Here is a 23,056-nt window from a genome sequence, read left to right as displayed (position 1 = left end):
AATAGTACAGCCCACAGGAGACTAGAGTACTATGTGTCACAGGCAGAGAATAGGAGAGACCATGGGGCCCCTGCAATGGCAGGGAAATGATTACATGAGATATACCCAGATAATGCTAGCAAGTGACCTGCACCCACATGCTGCAGAGCCAGAGAAAAGGTGGAAAAAAAACCTGTGGTCACTGCCAATCTGACCTAGAAGAAAATTCCTTCCCAACCCCAGATATGGCAATCAGTTAGATCCTGAGCATGTGTCAGCCAATCACCAGGGGGAGTGAGGGGCACACAGAGCCGCTGGCATGAAAGAAGAGGGTGGGGGAGGTGCTGGGAGTCCTTAAAATAGAGGAGATGGGTCAGACAGCAGACAGAGAGCTTGTAAAGTGGAGGTGGGGGGCAAAAAATGGACTGGGGATGCAAGAAGCCCCTTGCTGCAATGAGCTCAGGCTACTGAAGCTATGAAGTGTGCAACCACCTAATTTAGAAGCATACAACTGATTTACTATAGCCCATTCCTTGGGTAGATACGAGTGTGACTGTCTAGCTACATAATTGGTATGGTGTTCTCTGACCAAGGAGTCAGATGTATGCAATGGCAGAACCAAGTCACTTCCTGGATTTTTAGGGAAGGCAATACACAGGAAGCCTTACGGTCAAGCTGCAAAGAAGGAAAGCTGTTTGTTTTGGAACAATGGGGTATTCTTTTCAACTTAAGAGAAATAACAGCCACATTAAAAATCAATCAGTTTTGGGAGATTTAGCATGATGTAGGTGGAACTTCTACAGGACAAAGCCAGATAGATTTTATTAACTAAATTTGGCCCTCAATGATTTCTTAGCTGAAAATTTTCTTTGCCTTTTTGAAAAAATAATATGTTTGAATGACATTGCTATAGTCTGATTCAATATTGGATCTCATTGGTTTACTAACTTGTGCTGAAGGCAGGAAAAAAAGTACATGAAAGTGGGTGAAGTAATGCATTATGTGTTTACAGAAAAGGCACTTGGTAAGCAGTAAGGAGTTTACATACATTACTGATGAAAATGCACTGTAACTGTGGGCAATCGAACTAAAAAAATAAGTGAGGAGTAAAGGTGTTTGAGAATGTATATGACAGCAATCATCCCACACACCACATTTAAACATAACCATCAGCTATGAATCTACACCATATACACTAACCATCTACTTCAACATAGAGCCAATTCAACATTCAGAATATCAGAACACAGCTGTTTCTAACCACTCCAAATAGTCACGGCCCTTTGTGGAGGTAGCTATATTGGACCCAAGTGAAGTAAAGTGGAGAAACTGAAATGGTTTTAGGTCGCAAAGGTTGAATGACATCTTACCTAGTGATTCCCTGGTTGCATTGATGATCACTGTATTTGCCCAGTAAACACACTTCAATTTTTAAGACCTGGTTTTAAACAAAGGAAAAGTCCCTATAACATAAAAATTTAAAAATTCAAAGTCATATTCTCCTCTTGGTTACATCAAGTGCAATACAATTGGCATCTGCATAACAGAGCACATAATTTGGTCCTAAGTTCTGTGTTTGGGTTGTTTTTGCTTTTTTATAAAACGGTTACTTATTTTCCCACCCAGTCCCTCACTTAGTTGGAAGGTCTGTCTAATCCACTCCCAACTCCTTTAAAGACCTTTTAGCACTCCACCGGCAGCAATTTTTCCCCCCAATACCATGCAGTTTTTTGGATGATGCACATTTTACAATTATATTATAAATCAAATTATCTGTGGAAAAGACTCCAGGAAATTTAGGTTTATTCCTCTTTGGTTTTATTTCCCAGGTGGCCGATATAATGTTCAATGTAGTTTAAAGGTAAACTGAAAAACTTTTTAAAACTTTTTTTTCTCCAAAACTCAGCAAGACTATAGGCAAATTGTAAACCTCTGTTATTTCAGGGTGTATGGAACATATGCATTAAAAATGGCAAGGTACTGTACTTTTTTGTTTTCAAATGTAAAAGTATTTGAAAATCAATTCCACATTTACTTACCTGGAAAAACCCAAATTGTGGGGTTATGTTTCCCTGACAAGCATCAGACACACAGAAAAACAACTGCCTTATGAGAATCGTCCATTTACTCCAGCAGCCTGCCTCCATGGCCAATTCATGGCCTAACCACTTACATAAGTATTCTGAAAAAAGTGACACTCTAAAGCTCTTTGCCAACTGTTCATACTATACCTAGCCTTCCTGGTCAACTCTAGTCAATCAGTTTATGCACTGGAGCATGGACGCTTGAACGTTCTTAGACTCTATCTTGGAGATTGCACTGGTCAGTTCTATTCCTAAGCACCTACTTTAACAAAAAAAAAAAAAAATCTTACTTTGCTAGTTGCTGTCTAGATCAGACAGCCTCTCTCTAAAAAGGAAGATGGTTAGACTTAATGTTCTTGGTATAAAACAATACAAAACAAGAGAACTCCTTGAGACACTGCACCCCATATTTTTCACAGTGATATCATTATATGATTATGACATAGTTATGATGTATTTTATGCAAGATAAGCCATGTGAAGGAGAGGTTATGATTTGCTTATTATGATTATCCTATTTGTATGCATGTATCATTTTTGTATCCAAAGTTATGAATATTGACTATGTATCTATTTTATGTTGCTATTCCTGGGCAATGCCCACTCGGCAAAACGCTCTCAGTCTAGATAGCTGGCTAGGAAGGGCCAATTCAAGTTAATGAGCCATTAGAGAGAACGACAGGCCTTAGGAGAAGCTTATCTCCCACCTGGGAAGCCTTCCTGGGTAAGCTAGAGACAGCCTCCAAGTAATGGCTGCTGTGATACTACAAAGACATGTGACCAGGTCACCGGATGCTGAACTCAAACTTGGGATGTCAGTATTTTTCCCAACGGCTGGCATGAGAACCAAGCTTTGAAACAAAGGGTTCCTGCCATATGCAAAAGCTATATATGACACGGGAGAGACATCATCTTGGTTCTTCACTGACTCCCCCACCCAAGACACTCCTGGAAACACCTGAGGAACAAAGACTGAACTGGGGGAAGTGCTGAACCCAGGCTAAAGGGATTTTTAGCCTGTGAATGGAACACCTGGAGATTCCAAGCTGTAAGCAAGTGCAGCTTGCCTCTTAGGAATCTGCAGCCTGCTTGTATCATCACTTAGAGTGAGAATTTGCTATTCATATCTGATCGGTGTCATATATTAAGCTTAGTTTGCAAGTTTTGTTTATTTGCTAGGTGATCTGCTTGCTATCCTTTATTAACTACCAAAGAGAGATTATAAACTTGTTTTTGCTTTATCTAAAACCAGTGTGTGAGAGTCATAACTCGGGGCAGAAAGCTGTTGCATAGTCCTCTCCACATTGAGAGAGGGGGCGAATTTCATGAGCTTATGCTGTACAGTTCCCTGTGCAGCACAAGACGGTATAATTTTGGGTTCACACTTCAGAGGGGGTGTGTGCCTAAGTAGCTGGGAAGTTCCCTAGCTGAAGCCTTCCCATGCAGTAGCTGGTCAGAGCATCTGCATGTAACTGCAGCTGGGTATGTACCTACCTGTATGTGTGCTGGTGAAAGTGCAGGCTGGAGCCTGGAAGGACTTAGCAGCTTGTCACAGCAGTACAGTGTAAAAGGGATCCCAGGCTGGTGGGTCAGGAGGGCTCAGTGGCACCCCGGGTGGAACACCTCTCCTCTATTACTTCACCTGAGCATGTGCGGGAACACCCGGGGTGAAATCCCAGCAATACTGACTTCAGACAGTACAATAGTTCATTTTAAAAAACAGATCATCCACATATGCCTCTGGAATTGATTGAAAAATTTTAATTTACATTGGGTGTAACTGGAAATGTCATTTCTCACTGCGAGGTGCTGGCCTGTCTCCCCAGCCCACAAAGGACTCATTGCCACAGCCAGACTCTTTCAGGCCCTTCTGCCAGAGCACTGTTTTATTAATTCAAACAAAAACTTACCAGCAAAGTAGGCTGCTGGAACACCCGGTTGAAAAGGGATCCTGTCGGCTCCGGTCAGCACCGCTGACTGGAACATTAAAAGTCCGGTTGGTGTGGGGCTGGCAGGCTCCCTACCTGGCTCCGCACAGGCGTGTCCCTGTGGCCCCTAGCCAGAGGCGTGGCCAGGGTGGCTCCATGAGTTCCCCACCCCAAGAGACAGCTCCACAGCTCCCATTGGCTGGGAACTATGGCCAATGGGAGCTGCGGGAATGGCGCCTGGGGGCAGAGGCAGTGCACAGAGCCACCTGGCCGCGCCTCTGCCTAGGAGCTGAGGAACATGCAGCCACTTCCAGAGAGCCCCCCGAGGTAAGCACCACCCGGAGCTAACACCCCAACCCCCTGCCTCAGCCCTCTCCCACACCCAAACTCCCTCCCAGAGCCTGAACCCCAACCCCCTGCCCCAGCCCTAGGCCCCCTCCCGAAGCCCACACCCCCTCCCATGCCCCAACACCCTGCCCCAGCTCAGAACCCCCTCCTTCACCTCAAACCCCTAATTCCCGGCCCCACCCCACAGCCTGTACCCTGAGCTGGAGTCCTCACCCCCTCCTGCACCCCAATCCCCTGCCTCAGCCCAGAGCCCCCACCCACACTCCAAACCCCTCAGCCCCAGCCCAGAGCCCCCTCCTGCACCCAAACCCCTCATTTCTGGCCCCACCTGGAGCCCGCACCCCCAGCTGGAGCTCTCACTCCCTCCTGCACCCCAACCCCCTGCCACAGACTGGTAAAAATGAGCGAGTGAGGGAGGGTGGGGGAGAGCATGCGACAGAGGGAGGGGGAATGGAGTGAGCGGGAGCAAGGCCTTGGAGAAGGGGCGGGGTGGGGCAGGGCAGGGCAAGGCAAGGGTGTTCAGTTTTTTGCGATTAGAAAGTTGGCAACCCTACCTAGGCTCTTTGACTATTAAAAAGGACTGCCCACCCTGTTACAGTTACATTCATAAGTAGCCAGACACTTGGAGGTACTTGAAACCATTCGGATGAGACCTTGGGTATTCAGCATGTTGTACCAATAACACAATGCACTTCTATCATCCCTTCTCTTTGATTAATACAAGGTGCTTTAATTAAGTCCCAAAACACCTGTGTGAGCTAATGTGCTGTCCCTATTTTACACACAAGCATAGGGTACTGAGAGGTTAAAGGCCAGATTCTGCCACCATTACTTAAGATGAGTAGTCCCATTTTTGAGTCAACAGGACTACTCCCACAGTGAACAACAATCTGAGTCAGAACCTGGCCCTAGGTGACTGGCCAAGGTCACACAAGGGGTCTGTGACAGAGCGGAGAATACAGCCCCACTGTCCTGGCTGAGTCCTGTACTTTAACCTCCAGACTATGCTTCATCCCATTATTACTACATGTAAAGCTTTGGAAGCATTTTAAAAATATGGCCACAGTATGTTCATTTCTGGGCTACTAAAGAACACCCATAAAAATACACAGTGATAATGGTTTCTATAATGTTATTCACGAAACACATACAAAATGCGTATTAAAGCCAGGCATCGGAAAGAAGCCATTTATATGGAAGACTGGAGTTGGGAGCAATAAAGCTATTTATAATTATAAAGCAGCACTGTATCATTGCTATATTCATAGAACATTGTACTCTGAAAAGCTCATTTCATCAAAGGAACTGAAATCTATAACAGTTACACTATCTATGGTTAGGGTCTGTATAACCCTCACAAAAGCCAAGAACAAACCCGCAGGGATCGTGTTTATTGTATGTGATTCAGGAGTGTCTGTCTATTAGAAGATAGAGTTTTTTGCAAATTGTCCTCCTCAATGAAATGTTTTCTCATATTTATTATTCAGGATTATTCTTGAAAAAAGTAATTCTTCCTTAATAGTAGAATAATTCTTGGTCAACTGATTGTTCTTGAGCTGTTTACTATCCAAAACTAGAAAATTTTTCATTGGGCATATATACCACATGCGGTGTTTCTGTTTCCTGACTAGGTAAGCATAGCAAAATCTTCTGTTCTGAAGTTCCAAATTTGCTTTCTGTAAATATTCCTAATATTTCTTTACAATTATCTAATCACTTTAATCTTCATATCACTAAGCTCATATGCTATAATATGCACAGAAAGCAAATGCACAAGGGGCACAAAAGCAGCCCAAACATTTTTTTTTTTTATTCAAACACTTGCCCACATGTAGGAAGAAGTAACAGTTAATCTGATTTGGTTTACTGGCTAATTTCACATTCTAAATGACATTTCAAAATAAGTCTTCACTTCCTCCTCCTTCTGTAATATCTTTATTTTAAAAGCATTTCCATGGAAATATTCCAAAGCTAACAGTAGATTATTACTCTTACAAAGACAAAGTATTGGCTAAATATAAATGGTCAGGGACATATTTTCAAAATGTAGCTCAGTTATCTAAGGACTAACAGCTCCAAGGCTATCGTACAAATACATCTTTGAAACTCTTTCCAAAAAGTAACTAATTGCTAACATGCATCTAAGATAGGATGTGCTGTTCTATTCTCATTGCCACATTCTGAAACACAAAACAATGTGGCAAACAACTAAAAACAAAAACCTTAGCCTTTCTTTTGCCATGTTGAAATATACTGAAAAAAAAAACTATTGTATGTTTATTCTATTTTGTTTGGTTGGGCAAATACAGTATTGGACCTAGTCTTGTGTCAACCCTAGAAACAGGAATGGAATTTACAGAAGAGACAGCAAGGCTCCCAAAAAAAGTTTGCTTAAGGTTTAAAAGTGGGGGTGGTGGTGAGGAGGAGGGACACCATACACCATGGCAGGGGTCTCTGAGTTGGCCTACACAGATTGGTAGGGAAAGCATGGATAGAGTAGGCCAGGAAGGGACCAATGAACCTGCATAAAAAGTGACAGAGGAGCTGCTGTTGCTACCCCAACCAACAGGCTGTAATGGTGGCTAAATAAAGTAGCCTGATTACTTAGGCTGTCTGCAGGTGAAAGAGAATTTCACCGGAGGAGCGTTGTCGCCAGAAGCTACTTTCTACTGTGGCCTTATTTAGATTGGCAAGTGCTTCTATAATTATTTTGAACTTAGCAGAATGTAAAAGGAGATGGAGACAGACTTATTCATCAGCTCATTTCAGCCTTAGATATTACATTAATCCACACAAAGCTGAAGGTTATACTTCTGCAGTATTTTTAATTTAAAAAAAAAAAACTGAGGAAATCATCATTACCCTCTGTGACATACTATACCTTGGGGGAGCGTCTTGTAACCCCCATATTCCTCATCTGTATATAATTGTGATATTGCATATAAAAGCATGTCATGTGAGGTATCAGGGTAAAAGTTATGATTGGCTGAAAGTCACTGTTCTATCTAAATATGTATATCTTTAGTGCATATGAAGTTATGAGATTGTGTTTTATGGTTGTCACTAAAACATTTGGTAAATTGGGGAATTGGCCAGATATTAGCTCCCCAGAGGCAACAGCAAGGAAAGTAACCAACACCCAGATGGGGTGTCAAACAACCTATCAACAGCCACTGTCCGTCAAGGGAGCTGCAATGCAATGACTCACCTGCATGAGGCCACACCAGGGGAATTGCTCAACCTTGCCTGGAGACACAGGAATGCCCCACAGACATGCCTGGATTTGGGTGTTCCCCAAGCACATGGGACGGAGGGTATAAAACAGAGCAGAGCAGAGCAGGCTCATGCTTGGCCTTTCTCCTGCCCCCACTCATGCTGCAAGCAACAAGGACACTGAGAAGACTTAAGCAGAGGAGACTGGCCCAGATTTCAAGGGTGAAATCTGTACTGTGAACTGAAATACCCAGTGGGGTGAGAAAAACTGCTTAATCTAGATGTTTCCCAGTCTAATAGGGTTGAAAGTTCAAACTGCATGCTTATATTTCATTTTGGTAACTGACTTTTTGCCTGTCACTTATAAGCCCTTAAAATCTATCTTTTGTAGACAATAAATTTGTTTTGCTGTTTATCTTTACCAGTGAGTTTGCCTGAACTGAATGGTAAATATGCTCAGGTTTTACAAAGGTTGGTGTATGTCTACTTTCCATTGATGAAGTGGTGAACCAATTAATAAATTTGCACTGCTCATCACTGCAAGGCATTGTGAGAGACAGCCTTGGCTGGAGAGAGTTTAGAGGGAACAGTGGTCCCACAGTCCCAGGCTGCACCCCAGGGAACCCGTCACACCCTCACCAAGGGAATATAGTCTATGTAACATGGGATTAGAATTTCAGGGCTTGTGAAAGAGAGTAGGTGAAGTAAGACTGCTTTCCTAAATGACAGAACTGGGAGGGACAAAGGAAGACCCAAGAGAGAGGAGTGTCATTGGTTACTAAAAGTCTGGCAGGCCTGCTGTTTTACTTGGCAACTACACAATAACTTCTCAATATCAGACTTCATCGTGGGGCGGTCTTTTTTGTAGATCAACATTAAGAAACATAAGAATAGTTGCACTCAGATCTGACTGGAACAGTGATGGGTGAACCTCAAAAGGCTTCAAGGTACTCTTGTTTAACCTGATTCTTAAATATTATTGCAATGCAACCACTACACTCTGCATTAGATACCTCCAAGTTCAGGTTCAGTAAAACTCCCTCAACTATCATTGCACGTTTCCAGACAACCAACTTCTGCACTTCGAAATCCTCATCCTTTCAGTACAATCTTACTCTCCTTTGGCTCCGATAAAACAAATATACTAATATCAAAGACAAAATGGAAAAGGAACACCACAATACAAAATAAATACTAACTTTTTCTGGGTGGGAGTATGTATGTGTAGAGAATATATTGCAAAATCAAGTGTGTCAGACCATTAAATCAGATACAAAAGCTCACCCTATATAATGTCTCTCTACAAAAGGTGCAGTCTCTCAGGTATCGTTAGTGTCATGTGATGCATCCACTATTTTTTTCCCTCTTGAACTGCACAGTAAAGCATCATTGATAACACATGGAAAATGCTGAAACAGAAGTTAATGTTATTCCTTCTCCCACCCCCAATTTAATGAAATGATCATTTCACCCAATTAAGCATAATCCAAAAAAAGACATGGAAAAAAATGCTATAAAATAATTTCAAATGCCCACCTTAGTCCTAATTCTGGCACTGGTTCCAACATATGCCCCAAAAGCCCCGTCTAGAAGAAGAAACTCTGAACTGTACTAATCCTGTGACAACTGTAACCTGCCAAAACTACTACTTTATACAAAATTCACACATCTTTACTGTTATGACATTGTCTGTTTATCCAGGTTACATTTTATCAGAATTCTAGACTGTGAGCTCTCTGATAAAGAAACTCTGCTTTACTCATTTGTACAGCATCTAGCACAACAGGGCTCAGCTCCAGGATTGGGCCCTCTGGGCACTATTGAAGTATGAATGATAATCTGGTCCTGGCTGTCTTCCAAACCCAGAAGGCTGATACTCAGATCCTCACCGTGTTAAGCGGGGGGTGGGGATGTGCATCCAGGGGTAGGCTTAGGATCAAAGTGTGATTCACACGTTTTCACAGATGGGCAACATCAAGAAAGTCTTGGATCAGGACATGCGAGCCCATTAAGGCATGGTAAACACAACCTCCTTGCCCCAGCCCAGCATCGCCGGAAGCTTAACACACACACACCTGGTTTTCAGCACAGAGTGAAGAAACAGCAAAACTTCAAAGAGCTCTCTTTATCTGAGCAGGGCCCACAAAGAGCTAGACCATTCAACCATGCATCTATAGAGCAGGGTCCACAATCTCATCTTCCTTTGAGTCTTCACTTCAATTCATCTCAGAAAACTTTCCGCAAAACTATTACAGTAGATCAAAATAAGAGCAGCTAAGACAAAACTGAAACATTACTACCACCTATATATGACATTTAAATTAATACACCTTTTCCAATGCTCATCAGATAGACCAGCGGTTCTCAAACTGTGGGACAGGACCCCAAAGTGGGTTGCAATCCCATTTTAATGGGATCGCTAGGGCTGGTGTTAGACTTGCTGGGTCCTGGGGCCAGAGCCCAAGTCCATGGGCTTCAGCCCTGGGTAGCGGGGAATCAGGTTACAGGCCCCCTGAACGGGGCTGAAGCCCTTGAGCTTTGGCTTTGGTCCCCCCGCCGCCGCCGGCGGGGCTCAGGCTTTGCGCCCCCCCCCACCCCACACACACACACACACACACCAGGGCAGAGTGGCTCAGGTGGGCTCAGGCTTTGGTCCGCCCTCCTGGGGTTCTGTAGTAATTTTTGTTGTCAGAAAGGGGTCACGGTACAATGAAGTTTGAGAACCCCTGAAATAGACTAAATGAATTAAAAGGCTCTGTTAAATTAAAACAATTTGATTTCGCTTGTCCACATGGAACAGCAGGTTTTGTTGACTGGTATATTATAAAAGTCACTTAGCAAATCAAAACATAAAAGTCATTATCTCATAAGCTAATTTTCAGTGTAATAAAAGGAAAACCAAAATACCTACAGTAACTCTAAAAAAAGTTCAACAGTCATTCACTGCAGTGAACCACATTCTTGGGCATGTCACAGAGACACTTCGCAATTCAAAAACATCCTTCTGTAAGAATGCAGTTTGTTACCACATTGGTTAAAAACACAGAGAAAGTAAACTTTGGGTAATATTCAGTCATGATGAATATATACAACATATTAATTCAGTATATTCTTAAATTCCATAACTTGGACACATAACATGGGCTGGAATGTGTCACAGCATATAACATTCACATAACTCGAAATAATTGTCTTCCGACAATAAGGACTGCTTATTACTTTCATTTTCTTTTAAATATTAATATCCACACCACTAGTGCACTGCAGTGTTGATGAATGATCTGTACCTCATACTGATCTTAAAGAACTCTTCAAAGGCTTTCTTTAACCTGTAATTAAACAAAATCTTTGGGGGGGGGGGGAGGCATTCATCTGACAGTCTGTTTTCTTCCTTCTGGCCCCTGCCAATAATTAAGTTCTGATGGAATTTTGGCATTATTGTAAGGACTTGGTTTGTTATTACTTTCAATTGGTTGCAACAAAAGACAAAAAAGGATCATGTTACAATGACTCATAATTTAAAATTGCACAGTAATGCTGCTAGTAACCATAAAATACACATTTAATATTTGCCTCTTTCTTTAGTTTGCGTGAAGTGTTGCTCTAGGAGAAAAAAAAATACATGATAGGAGTTTCACCACTTCTCTTAAGAACTCTCAGTTTCTCATAGTAGATTCTGTTCTTGATGATTTTATCTAAGCAAACCTAATTTACCTTTTTCCCCCTCTGGAATCCAGTTGTATTACATCAGAATACAGAAATGTACAAAATGACTGAAGTTTATTATTCTGAAGGACTTCATTTACTGCAACAGTACTCACAGTCTTGTGAGTATTCCAAGTTTATGGGCCAACAGCCCTTGACCAAATTTATTTGACAAGTTGAAAGTTTTGCTATTTGTTTATGCTGTATTGAGGATAAACTCCACAAAAAAAGCTTTCAGGTTTTCAATAGAATCAATATACTCAAAGTATAAATCACATGTTAATTTTTCCATATATCATACCCAATAAAGAGGATTTATCCGAACAGACACATATAGATCTTAGTTTGCAAAAAGTACTGTGTAATATATAAAATCAGATCCCAAGGTTCCTTGGGTTTTTAATATTTAAAATATCAGGCCTGATCCTGCAAACCCCTCTCACTCGCATGGTTCCTACTCATAATGAATAAGCGATTGTACAATTGGGCCCATGAGATGGGCTGATACGTGGATTTCCAAGCTTGATCCTGAAATCCATTTTGCTTGGAAGTAGTCATTACTCATGGCAGTAGAGGTAATAATAGTACTTTGTACTAATATTGCGCTCATCATCCAAAGAGCTCAAGGCACTTTGTAAAGATGAGTAAGCATAATTATCCTCATTTCACAGATGAGCTACCCACTTGTACGATGGCCTAAGATCCAGTCCAAAAGACATTCATTTTTCTTCTGATGTTTACCACACCACAGCCTCTCTCATTAGACTGGTTAATATGCTAAAATTTTACTGTCAGCAAAATGTCTCAATAATGTAAAGCAACTAGAGTACAAAAAGCCTTGCATACTTGAGGAACGACTATTTGATTTTCAGCTCTGCTTGTCACATCAGAAGTTTTTAAACGTACAACAAGGAAATCCTTTAGACTGTGCACAATACTTAGGAGGGAAGATCTTTGGGAGGGAGACGTGAAATGAAAAGCTTTGCAACGGTTAATTAGGACAGCGACTGACACTGCAGGTCTCGTGGGAAGGAAAAAAACACAGAGGCTACCAGTGTTTCCCAAACTTATAGGGTCTCAGAACTCCAGAAGTTCAAAAATAAATGGTAAAGAGAATATCTGAATGACCTGTTGTGATGGGTCACCAAAAGTCTCTGTCACTGCATCTACAATACAATACAGACTAAAACTAATGATTTCAGTTACGCACCCAGGGGGGCATCACAGAACTCCTATCGACATCACTTTTTCTTTCTCATGGCAAGAGAGGTGATTAGCAACATTCAAATAACCAAGTCCAAATTAGTGATCCAGTTAGTAATTTCAGAAGTGTAAGTCTGAGATGCAAATGATCAAAGTGGGCACTGATTGACAATGTGCTCTACAGTTTGCAACTAGTGTCCACAGTCATATTGTGCATGGTGTCTCTCCTTCCAGAGATGGAAGAAATGACAGCATCTGAACCACTTCAGAACATCGTGTGGCAATGTGCACCACCATTTCTGGGGTAGGTTAAAGCAATGGTTCTCAAACAGGGGTACATGTACCCCTGGGGGTACTCAGAGGTCTTCCGGGGGTACATCAACTCATCTACATAAAAAGCACTAGCGAAGTCAATACAAAAACTAAAATGTCATACAATGACTTGTTTGTACTGCTCTATATACACTGAAATATAAATACAATATTTTTTATATGCCAATGGATTTATTTTATAATTATATGGGATAAATGAGAAAGGAAGCAATTTTGCAGTAAGTGTGCCGTGACACTTTTGTATTTTTATGTCTGATTTTGTAAGCAAGTAGTTTTTAAGTGAGGTGAAACTTGGATGTACGCAAGACAAATCAGACTCCTGAAAGAGGTACAGTAGTCTGGAAAGGCTGAGAGCCACTGGGTTAAAGCCTGAAAGTTCTTTTGTAGTGTCAGCAATCAGGTGTTTGTTTGGGACGTTAGTAATATCCCGCAATTCTTTCCAGCGTGCCTCAGGATTGAATGAGGACACTTTCAGAGGTTTTGCCCAATGCTAAAATGACTTGTGAGGTTTCAAGCATGTCTTTGGAAGAGAGTCTCATGAATTGATAAGTTCACGTTTGCCATAGTTTGATGGTATAAGTGCCAGAGTGGGCAAACATTGTGCAGATATTGATTTTAATGTTCCAGCTAGGAGTCTCATTGCAGCATTGAGCTGCCAATGCAGAGACTTGGTATGCCAGTGCTAGAGTCGCTGTTTGACGCGTGTGCACATCAGCATCCCCTGCTTTGCCCACAAGTTTTCGGACTACGCTAGTCCTTGCTTTTACCGTTTCACACATCCTTTCCAGGTAAGTTTTAAAAGTCAAGCCTCTGTCCAAGGTTATACCCAAGTACCTCAGATAGAGCAACCAGACATCAATTTGTCAATGTTTAGGGGCATAACTAAAGCAAACAAATAGCAAAATGCTACTGTATGGCTGGATTGGGTTTTTTGTTTTTCCCCTTCAAAGAAAAGGACATTAAGGAGTCTAGATTTTAGCCATATTTAGGGTGTGGAACCTTAGATTTAATGTTCAAAACTAGCAAGATTCTTCCCATTTTTAAAACATTTATTCAATTGTAAAGCAAAAAATGTCATAGCAGACATTCAAGCAAAATAAAGGAGGCATACACAAGCGTCCCTCGCGTGCTTCTTCGTGCTAAAGCACGATGTTAAATATATGTTCAAGAGTAACATGACTAGTCAAAGTAGCTTGGATATGAAATAAGTAAATTTCTCCTCAGTCTTAACGGAGATTTGAAATAAATCTTTGTTACTTTCTCAATGTGAGTCAATGCAGTAGTGTCAACACGAGACTGCAAGAATAAAACGATGATAGTTCCAAGAGACTTATGAATTCATCTCAATGGGATGTGAATAAGAGAAGAAGTGAAATAGTTAATCGTTTGGGGCAGGACACGAGTAAAGCAAAGAACTGTCCCATTTGTATTCATTTAATCAAGTATTTAGTACCATGATGCACATTAGCCAAGAAGCTCCACAGCAGGGAATTATGGAGGTACTTCTGGAGGAAAAGAGCTTGTGTACATTAGATGACTGGCTCCCTGAATTTCCCTAGAAATGGAAGGGGGGGGGATTTTCTCCACTCCCTACAATCCTTATGTGAACAGGCCTAGTTTCCTATCATGTTCTGAACCCAGCATACATGTATGCTGGTTAAGTTGCAAATCAAACTTCCTTCTTTCTTAAATACAGCAAACAAACCAATATAGAGCTGGCTGTTTCTAGCGGTTTCCCCCCACCAAGACCTTCTGTTTCACTCCCTAACCCCTCTCCATCTTTTATCCTGCAGGATAGAAGCAATGAGTCAGTAGACTAGCTCTGCTCAGGGCCATCCCTAGACATTGTGGTGCCCTACAGAGCCCCACCCCCCACATTTCTACCGTCTGCATAAGGAGCCACCATACTAAACATTTTCCCCTCCATCAGTTGACCCCACATGCAACAAAGCTGGATGGGGGAGTCACAGACTGAATTTCCATGTCCCTTTTAATCAAGTTTTTTTTCCAACTCCCCAAAAATGACTTTTCCGAGGATGTTGTGTCTCAGTATGTGGTCTCCTTCTCTCCAGCAGCAAACATGGAAGATGGAATGAGTGGCAGGAGTAGAAATTCTCTGATCAGCAACCTCGTGTTGACTTTTCATCCCTCTGAGACAAGCCCTTCATGGAAAACCTGCTGCTCCCAAAATAGTTAACCCACACTTTGCCCTGTACAATCTTCTAGAGGTGGGTGGCTGGAAGGAAGCCAATAAGGACACGGTCCAATGCCCATTCAAGTCAGTGCAAAGAGTCTCATTGATATCAATGGGCATTGGATCAGTCCCAGAGTGACTATTTACCCACTATTCACATGCTCTCAGTTTCAGAAGGTATTTTACATTTTCATCAGTCTACTCATATTATTCCCCCTAGGGCATGTTACTTGCCGTCTTAGCCCAATTGACATGATGTAATATAATTTGACATACAGACCATCCTTATCACTCAGCATCAGAGGCTAACGAACTATATCCAGTGAGATACTGTAGCTATTATTAATTATAATAAGACATAATGGACAGACTCAAATTTTGAGAGGTGAAAAATCCCATATAGAGGTATTCTCTTCTCTCTCCCCAGCCCAATCTAGGGTGACTATACTGCGACACTTGCCAGCAAACTGTAATCATTCAGAAATAATTAGAATTGTATTGCCATCTCAAATAGTCCAATATGAACACATCTGCACAAGAAACCATAATTTTATTTAGTACTAAAAAACCCTACAGCTGGGGGAGAGAGGGGGCGGGTCACTAATGCTCATACCACTCAAACAAACTACAGTCATTTTCCAATATATTTTGTAAATCTCAAAAATGTAACTAAGCATTTCAGTTTTTCCAGTATTAAAAATACTAGAATTTTTTAAACCTCCAAGAGCACACAAAACCTTTCCCGTGTGTTTCAACAGGTAGCATGTGTGTGTGTGTGTGTTTTGACAGGTTTCGGTGTCCATGGTCATGTGTAGGTGTAAACTGGGCCTAGATCCACCAGAACTTCAGCCGCCTTCTCTCCATACATATACACCCCCCCCCAAAAAAAACCACCTTCCTCAAAGCTCATCCTCCCTGCTCCTGCAGCAGACACTGGGGTATAAAGACCTTTTACATACCAGTCAGAGTGTGCAGAAACAAAACCACAGTTACACGATGGGGAACCTATAATCCTGCTCCCATATTTACACAGGACCAACAGTATGAATTCTGAGTTTTTCCTATGGTACATAAAGTGGGAGGAGAATGGATGGCACATGAACCTCTGAACCAAGCTATACGCTTGCAGGATAAATTCTAGATATAAATCCAAAAGTGACTGATGGTTAGAGGAATGTATACCCCATGTCCCTACGTCTAGTTTTTCCCCAGTCCAAGGAACTGGTCCTTGTTTTTAAAAGGTGAATTTACTACACTATACGTATATATAGAAATAAGAACATAAGAATGGCCATACTGGGTCAGATCAATGTTCCATCTAGCCCAGTATCTGGTCTTCGGACTGTGGCCAGCACCAGATGCTTCAGAGGGAACAGAGAACAGGGCAATTTCAAGTGATCCATCCCCTATCATTTCAGTCCCAGCTTATGGCCATCAACAGACTGTGGGGTTGCATCACTAACCATCTTGTCTAATAGCCATTGAGGGACCTATCCTCCATGAACTTATCTGCGTCTTTTTTGAACCCAGTTATATTTTTTGCCCTCAGACCATCCCATGGCAACTAGTTCCCCAGGTTGACTGTGCATTTTTATGAAGTAGTATTTCCAAATGCTTGTTTTAAACCTGCTGCCTATTAGTTTTGTTGGGTACCCCTAGTTCTTGTGTTATGTGAAGGGGTAAACACTTCCCTGTTCACTTTCTCCACACCATTCATGATTGTACAGACCTCTCTCATATCTTCCCTTACTCGTCTCTTCTCTAAACTGAGCAGTCCCAGTCTTTAAATCTCTCCTCATAAGGAAGCTGTTCCATAGCCCTCATCATTTTTGTTGTCCTCCTTTGCAATTTGAGTATATCTTTTCTGAGATTAGGGGAACAGAACTGCACAGAGTATTCAAGATGTGGGCATACCATGGATTTATATAGTGGCATTTTGATATTTTCTGTTTTATTAGCTATTCCTTTCCTAACAGTTCCCGGCATTTTGTTAGCGTTAGTGACTGCCGCTGCACATTGACCAGATGTTTTCAGAGAACTGTCCAAGATCTGTTTGAGTAGCAACAGCTAATTTAGATACCATCATTTTGTATGTATAGTTGGGATTATGCCTTTCAATTACTTTCCCCTTATCAACATTGAGTAATTTTTGTATTGTCTGCAAATTGCCACCTCACTGTTCATCCCTTTTCCAGATCATTTATGAATGATGACTATCAGCATAGGTTATAGTCCAGATCCTAAGAGATCCTGCTATTTACTTCTCTCCATTGTGAAAACTGACAATTTATTCCTACCCTTTGTTTCCTATCTTTTAACCAGCTAATCCATGAGAGGACCTTCCCTCCTATCCCATGACTCCTTAGTTTGCTTAAGAGCCTGTGATGACCTTGTCAAATGCTTTCTGGAAGTCCCACTATGTTATATCAACTGGATCACCCTTGTCCACCTGCTTGTTGACTCCGTCAATAGGACCTATAGTACTAACTTCTTAAGGAAATTTAACATTAACAGGTGCAGATTCAGCAGAAACCCCAGCACAGGGCTCTAAGGTCAAGTTAGTGTTGGAGTAACTATCTTCTGGAATTTCCTGACTTTTAAGAGCTCAGTCTCATAACCTACATGTTACATCAATACTCATGTTCTGAGACCAAAATGCAAAAACACATCTGGGATCTGTAAGGATACATCTACACTGCCCACAGCAGTGTGCTTCTGAGGCTGAGTCGACAGCCTCAGGTTCACACTACTGCGCTAAAAATAGCTGTGTAGATGTTGCGGTTCAGGCTAGAGCTCAATAGAGCCGGACAAACTAACTTGATAACAAAAAGGAGGGTGACAAATCTTATTCACCAGGAAGGTGTGCACATCTTCCAAAAGTTATATTTTTGGTCTGAAGGTCACAAACAGGACAGGAAGCTAATCTTTTGACAGGAAGAGTTACCAGGTAAAAAGGGATCAAAGGCTGCAGCAACATTAAAGAGAAAAAGGTCATTTCCTCTTGGCATAATATACCAAATGTTGAGCTGTGCCCAGTGAGATTCCTTGGCTTCACATTTTCAGCCTCCCATGGATTCACCATACCTCCAGTCTATGCAGTCTGTCTAATTACCATTAAAGTTCCCATGCAACAAATTAAGAAATACCAACTCAAAACGCTCAAAAGTGGGGCGTTAAGGTTGAATGTTCAACCATAATTTTTCTCCCCATGGTTATGCAATCAAGGTGACTGGCAAAAAAAAAAAATTTTTAAAGCAGGCTTGTGCCTTTAAAAAATAAAGGGTACAAAGAAAGCCTGAGAGGTTATTTACTATGTGTTTTGTTAAATCTTTTCTGCTTTTTTTTTTTTTAAACTTGGAAACAACAAGAATTTCCATTTGGTTTTCCCATGTTTTCCTGGAGAACCTGTAGGTCACCTCAAGAATATCTGCTGTAAATTCTCAATGAATCCTTAAGTGTTTCCTTTTATCCGAAACATTTTTTTATTATTCACTGAAATAAAATGTGGGGTTTTCTTAATCAAAATTAAGTTCTAAACAGTCTGACTAAATATCCTTTGCTCTCAATTGCTCAACTCTCACTCTTGGCTCTTGTGAAGTCATTTCACCAGATCCCCAGTTTTCATAGCATCTTCCATCCAATAAGCAGAAAAAGGGGTTTATTTTTTATTGGGTTGAATCTTCTTTATATATCAGAAAGAAGCAAAACAAAGTCACATGCCCTCTCCCGTTTTTCCCCCCCTTCCCTCCCTCCCACCCCCTTTGTGGGTCATCTTTAAGATATAGTTTCCCCTTATATCATCATACACTTGTAATTAGTAAACAATCAGGAATTTCTTATACAATCGGTTATACCACTGGGCACACATGGCTTGATTTTCAGAGGTGCTGAGTACTCAACTCACAGTGATGTCACTTCTGAAAAATCAGGCCAACCATCTTCAAATTTGTCTTTTATTTGAAAAGCCAGATTTGAACAAAATCAATTTAGTCATAGTTGAATTATGCCTGTGCAAAAAAAAAAAAAAAAAAAAAAAAGTGTCTGAACACATCAGTACAGCATTTTTTAAACAGATGTAGGCAACCAAAACAGTTGAATTTAGATACATTTAGAGAAGATGTATTCTTCTCTTTCCAAAGACCAAGCATGGAAAATTTTAGCCCAAAAAAATATTTTGGTAAATAAACTTCTGGCCAAGACAAAATAGGAGGTAGGGAGATTCTAAGACAAGTTGCATTTCAACCTTAAATAGTGCAATAGTTACACCCTGATATAAACTAATTTTCCAAAGATGTGTGCCCATGCACTTTGCATATGCCCAGCCACGGTGCACCAATCCCTAATGAACATGTGCTATTCCAGACTGCCCATAATACACACACCTGGGTGAGTGTATATATTAGGATTTGTGCATCTAAATTTCACAGGCATACATCTTTGACAACTGGGCCTTAATGCTGACTTTGTTGGTGGTTTGTTTGTGACCAGCAGGTAGCTCTCTATTATCTATTAAATGTACAGAGTAACTGTGCGCCTTTTTGAATCCTCCAACTAAAGAAAAAAATAGCAAGGGAATTGTTTTAAAATATATTTGGTTTCAAGTATTTTTTAAAAATTGGTCATTTTTGTACATTTTTCTCCTTAAGCCTGATTTACACTAGAAATTTACTTCAGTATATCTAAGTCTTTCAAGAGAGTGAAAAATCCACATTCCTGAGAGTCATGCTGTACCGACCTGAACCCAGGTGTAGACCAGCACTAGGTCAACAGAAGACTTCTTCTGTCACCCTTGCTCCCACCTCTGTGGAGGTGTATTACCTATGCTGACAGGAGAAGCCCTCTCATTGGTGTAGGTCACGTCTGTACTGAAGCACTGCAGCAGTGCAGCTGCGCTGCTGTAACATTTTAAATGTAGACAAACCCTTAGTAGTAATCAATGCAACAAGTGTTGCCAATTCTTGGAATTTTATTGGAAGTCTTACGGTATTTCCAGCTTTTATTAACATCCCAGCTCCAGGATTCCTGTGATTACATGAGAATCTCAAATTTTCACTAATAAAAGATTCTAATCTTCATGGTTTTGGAGAAAAAGCTTGAAAACATGAATGCTAAAGGCATATGAATGAGGTTCAGAACTTCTCCCCAGCACCTGGGCCGTCTACACTCCTAAGAAGTGTGGAACAGCAGCTCTTGTATTAGGCAGTTTTCTGGGGAAGGGGCTGGGTTTCATGATTTCCTAGTTTGCAAGACATACCTATCACGCCCCTTATACTACAGAACACCAGTGCTGGTCTTTAGTGCCCACTGCTCGAATTAAACTGGAGAGGAAAATAGGCATGCCACATCAAGTATGACCCTATGTTTTCTGTTCCTGCTGAAATAATGTTTACTACTTTATCAGCTACTGTCAGATCTTCATTAGCTACTGTTGGACAAAGCAGCAAAAGTTTTCAGGTGCTAATGTTTTGTATATTGGATTTTAAAGTGTTCTATGATATTAAGCACAGCACAGAAGGCAAATCACTCTTTCTTGGCAAGATTGCCTTTTCCAGTCTGAGCTGACAAAAGGAGTAAGTCTGAAGCATCTGAGGAAAAAAATTAAAAGCTTTTTCCCCCATTAAGGAATCCCAAATTCTGTAGCTCTTGTAGAGTTTAGGCCCAGTTTATTAAATATAGGATACGCACACAAATGTAGCCTTCTTTATCTTGGGTTTTCTTCTAGCCATGGGAAATGAAGGCTGGTATTGTACATCCTATGAGGATATGAAATCCCTATGCAATGCAGCAACAGGAAAGACAGCAGACACAGAATTCAAAAATTGATTTTGTGGACTCATTTTCTGCTGTAAAATTGTGTTAAACTTAAAAAAAAAAAAAACCACCACCACACATTTCCAAGTGAATTTACTGCTAGTTAAAGGTTGCTGGGCTGACAGCTCTGCAGTGTTCATTCACAGAACAGAAAGCACAGCTGGAGCAATGCAAACTTCCCCAACTGCCCTGTTCATACGCCTCCACCCTTACCTGAAAACAACCATATTTGAGGGTAAGGATAGCTAATTTGCCACAGTTCAGAGCAGCCCTTTGACATTAGCAGAAGACATTTGCTTTTGCTTTATTCCTTTTGCAAACACCTAACCTAGTGAGATGCAATTCTGGGACAAAGCACGAGAGGACGACAAAAATGAGTGAGTAAAATTCCTAAATCCGTACTCAGACCATTTTGTATGAATCACTTCTTCAGATGAGAAGGTCCATAATGACTCTTGCTAACTGCATAATGCTATACTTGAGGAGAAATTCCTTCTTAATCACTATAATGATCAGCTAACTAAGGGCACAATCTGAAAGGGATACAGATTAGAGTTGTGAGAAAGCAGTTTTTATCCACCCCAAGGGTGTGTGAAGGACTGTGTTTCCAGATATCGAGGTTCTTCTACCTCACTTATTAACGGTCCTGTAAAGTGAAGCATAAAGGAGGGAGCAGGTGTTAATTGGCCAGCATCATTGCTGTGCCTACCACGCCCCCTTGAGAATCGGCAGCTGGCTGTGAGACTGTGTTTCAGGGATCCTTTGATGCATTTGCTTTAGTAGCTGGCTTTCCCGGCTACCTCATCTCATTCTTTAAGTGCCGCTCTTAAGTATGCGGCTAATCCCTGGCTAGCAGCAGACCCTTTAAGAGAGGCTATGCATATCATATTGTTTTGCTGAACTTCATTTATTAGCCACATCTCATCTCCAACCCCAGCATCCCCAATCTCCCATTTCTCACCAATGTTCAGTTTGTTGCAGACAGAAGTTTGTTCACACCGCTGAGTATTTTACCCACTTCCCTTCACTATGCAGATGCCTCTCTGCACTGGTGAGCAACCAGAGAGTGCTGTGTGCTGACACTTGGGCTCCCTGCACATCTTTCAGCAGCCTGGAAGACCAAACCCTACAGCCTGAGCTTTTAAACACCCTCCTCTTCGCATGCATAGCTAGAAGCGAGTCAACATTATCCAGCCCCATTTAAAATCTAGCTGAAGAAACACTTTGAAACAAAGAATATTAGTGAGCATCAAACAGCACTGGAATTCCTGTAGCATTACACACAACTAGGGGGAAGTACTAATTTGTGGGGGAATGAAAGAAATCTGCCAGGAGATATTTAAAAGACCAGTTATCCCACATGTAAATGTTAGTAATTTGATGCAAACTGAGTAACTGCACCAGTTTAAGTAACCGCTCTAAATATAAAAGCTCTTTAACATCCATGGTCTCTTTACTAAGAAGAAATTTTTTGATTAAGGCAGACCATGCTTTGGGCCTCAGCTGAATAGGATGCTGAACCCTGTTACAGGGGTTAGGAGGTGGAAGAGACAGAACGTGTGTTCCGACAGTCCATTCAAACGAATGGTAACGGAATACATATCTGATACATCCAACACTAGAGAATATATCTAGTATTTTGTTTAGTTTTGCAACAGTTAAAACTTTAACATTTCAGTAATGACCTATTAAAATGACTTCTGGATATTCAGACATCCCTTGGTACTACAATTTGTCTGCCCAGGTGCAGACTTACTGTGACATTGGGATATTGATTTACATTGAAAAAGGCTATTTTCATTGTAAGAGCTTTTTGAGGATCAGAGGGTTGCTTTGTTCTTTAAATGAAACTCAAAGTCTAACAATGATATTATCACCACGACTTCAATGGGAGCAAGAGCAGGCCCCAAATAAGTGGACCAGAAATAGTGCTGTTATAATGAACAATACAAGAACATTTATTTTACTGACATATAGATCAACTAGAGTATCATCTTGCCTCTTGTTTAAGTGCTGCCAGTGATTTAGTAGCAGGTTATTGAGAATAATTCACAGATTAATTGCCAGTACAAGTTTTATAATCTCAACCCAGTCACTTGAACATTTTTGGTAATATTTCGCACTTACCTAAAGTTTCATTTGAGGATCTCAAAACACTTTACAAATCATTAGAAGGTTATTTCTCTTATAGGAAGGTCTTATCTGCATTTTACAGATAACCTCTGTCTCCGTTAACCTTAACGACCTACCCAAGATGAT

This window comes from Natator depressus, chromosome 10, assembly GCF_965152275.1.
Source record: "Natator depressus isolate rNatDep1 chromosome 10, rNatDep2.hap1, whole genome shotgun sequence".
In the NCBI taxonomy this organism is placed as follows: domain Eukaryota; kingdom Metazoa; phylum Chordata; order Testudines; family Cheloniidae; genus Natator; species Natator depressus.
This window is presented reverse-complemented; position numbering follows the sequence as displayed.